General features: G+C 36.0%; 1 non-coding gene across 1 annotated transcript; it reads left to right on the forward strand.

Moving 5' to 3' along the window:
• The first annotated feature begins 547 nt into the window (after positions 1-547).
• Positions 548-654, forward strand: LOC126010658 (U6 spliceosomal RNA). Its single transcript, XR_007496675.1, has one exon. It is a non-coding gene; the product is annotated as a U6 spliceosomal RNA (small nuclear RNA).
• The last annotated feature ends 2188 nt before the right edge of the window (positions 655-2842 follow it).

The following is a 2842-nucleotide window of genomic DNA, read 5'->3' on the forward strand; positions in this document are numbered from 1 at the left end:
GGATCTCCTCCTCCATTCCTATTGACACTACCTGGTTGCTATTTTATTTCTCCTGGTTGGCCTTGCTTTGTTTTGGGGATGACAATTATGAATGGATGTGGAAATTATGTTTTAATTGGCAAGTTTTTATGTTTGATAAGTGGAGTTAGCACACACATTTAGACTGAATATAGATAAGGAAATGCTTCTATGTTTAACATGATTATCACTGGTAATCAATATCTTTGCCATACTAATTGTCAAAAAGTAATTGCCATTTGTAGCGATTCTTTCATCTATAAGAGTTCTTCTTTGAGTTGGTTGAATTGTTAATCTATAGATTTCTTAATTGTGCAGGCTTGTAATTCTTTGATTTCTATTGCTAAGACATTAAATGCTGATTTTAGGTTCTCATCTATTGGGCTCGGGCATTTTGGTGGACTTGTAAATTTGCTAGAATTTATCTGCAAATCTCCAGCTGCAGATGTTTTCTTTAGTTTCCCCCATTGTTCTTTGCATTTAGTGGTTTGGAATGCTGGATTTTAGGGTGTTTAAAAAGTGGCCTACTGTGCTCGCTTCGGCAGCACATATACTAAAATTGGAATGATACAAAGAAGATTAGCATGGCCCCTGCGCAAGGATGACACGCAAATTCGTGAAGCGTTCCAAGAACAAAAATGTGGCCCACTGAGCTGTTTGTATTGGAAGTAATTAGAAGTGTAACTGATTTTGAGTTTATTTTTCCTAGATAAGAAGGTTATCTTAGTATAATAGTAATATTGGAAACTACTTCATTGGTTTGTTCTTCTGATTATTTGGACTGTAAATTATCTAAGGGAAAGATATGTTAGGTCAGAGCTGTATAGACCTGTATGGTATAAATTAAAATGTATTTTCATGGACACATGAGTGTCTGTACTGTTTGAGAAGCAGGGTGAGGGGATGGGCAAACCTCAGCCTTACTTGCCAAATTTTTGAATATCATGTTCCGACTCTATTAATGTATCAGGAAATATGAAAAGAAATTGACTAGGTTTATCAGTTCAACCAAATATCCAAAGAGGAAAACTTGGCTACTTGAAAATGGTTAAAATATAACCATTTCTCAAAAGTATAACTATACCAACTAAAACCCAGTTATTAGGACTGCTCCTTATTAATTTTAATCATATTTACCCAAAGGTAGTTTGGGGATGTTGCTTATAGTTAGAGCACATGCCTTGTATATATGAGAGAGTGTGCTCCTTTCCCAGCCATACAATAAATAAAATTAATATTTATACATTATAATAAATAAATGTACTAATATTTAAGTTTACCTAATGTATTCTAAGAGCTGGCAAAACTCTTTAAATTGACCATTAAATTGACCTTTAATTGATATTTAAATTAATCTTTAAATTGATCATTAGAAGTTCTGCATAGGGACTGGAAAGAAAGTACAGGGTTTTAGGCACTTTCTTTGCATGCAGCCAACCTGAAATTGTTCTTATGCACCCAACATGGTTCTCAAAACTCCTCCTGGAAAGATCCCTAATTGCAGATCCAGGGGTTAAGCTGTCTCTTAGCATATCCAGATGTGGCCTTCCTACCCCCAGGAAAATAATCAGTTAAGAAGTTCTTATTATTAAAACTATTTTAGAGATAAATCAAACAGGCTAGATACATTAAGAAATGTGTCTTTCAGCGGCGTTTGCCTTGCAAGCAGCCGATCCAGGACCAAAGGTGGTTGGTTCGAATCCCGGTGTCCCATATGGTCCCCCGTGCCTGCCAGGAGCTATTTCTGAGCAGACAGCCAGGAGTAACCCCTGAGCAGCACCGGGTGAGGCCCAAAAAACCAAAAACAAACAAACAAACAAACAAAAAAAAGAAAAGAAAAGAAAAGAAAAGAAATGTGTCTTTACATGACTAAAACCCAAACACAATCATTTATGTAATAAAGTTGTTTAAAAAAAAAAAAAAAAAAAGAAATGTGTCTTGGTGAGGATTCCCAAGTAGTGCTATGGTTGCCTAAACTGTCACAATTCTTGGGAAGTCTGGCTGGAAAGTTCAGTTTTAGGCTTCTGGCAGTGCTGCACTGGGTTTTAGAGCATAGAGGCTTGGAAACACATAAGGCTATCTATGGCGATACTAGGAGGCCAAGAGCTGCTTGGGATTGAACATGGGCTTTTGTATCATCATAAGCCCTGATCATAAACCCTGATACCTAAAATATTTTATGTCACAAAAAACTCACTTAAAAATAGATGGTAATAATGGCATTGATAGTTGGAAATGAGCACTCTAGACAAGAATCATGTGCTGAAAATATATAGAGTAAGATGAATCATATCCTTTCAATAAGAATATTGGAAATCATATATCATAAAAAAATGAAATAGTGTGAGAAAAAGAGACAGAGATCAATAGAACAAAATTGTTTGACATGGAGATATGCTGGGGGGTAGGTAGCTGGAGGGAAACTGAATATTGGTGGGAGGAAATGTGCACTGTGAAAAAATGAAAAGATGAGTGTTGGAACATTATATGACTGATGGTTATCATCAACAATTCTGAGCTATTTAAAAGTGATTCAATTAAAGAAGCCTATTAAAAATTTTAAATTAATGTTAAAAATCAATTGTAAAAGTAAAGCAAACAGACTCATTGTAGCCATTAGTTTTTGAATAAAGAAGATACTTTGACCTACAAAACCCTGTATTATCTAGTTGCTGCTTAAATCTCAAAAAATTTTCAAACATTGGGACCTGAGTGGTAGTGTAAGTGGTAAGGCATCTGCCTTGCACGCATTAGCCTATGATGGCCCACAGTTTGATTCCTGGTGTCCCATGTGGTCCCCCAAGCCAGGAGCATTTCTGAGCAC

This window comes from Suncus etruscus, chromosome 5 (assembly GCF_024139225.1).
Source record: "Suncus etruscus isolate mSunEtr1 chromosome 5, mSunEtr1.pri.cur, whole genome shotgun sequence".
NCBI lineage: Eukaryota > Metazoa > Chordata > Mammalia > Eulipotyphla > Soricidae > Suncus > Suncus etruscus.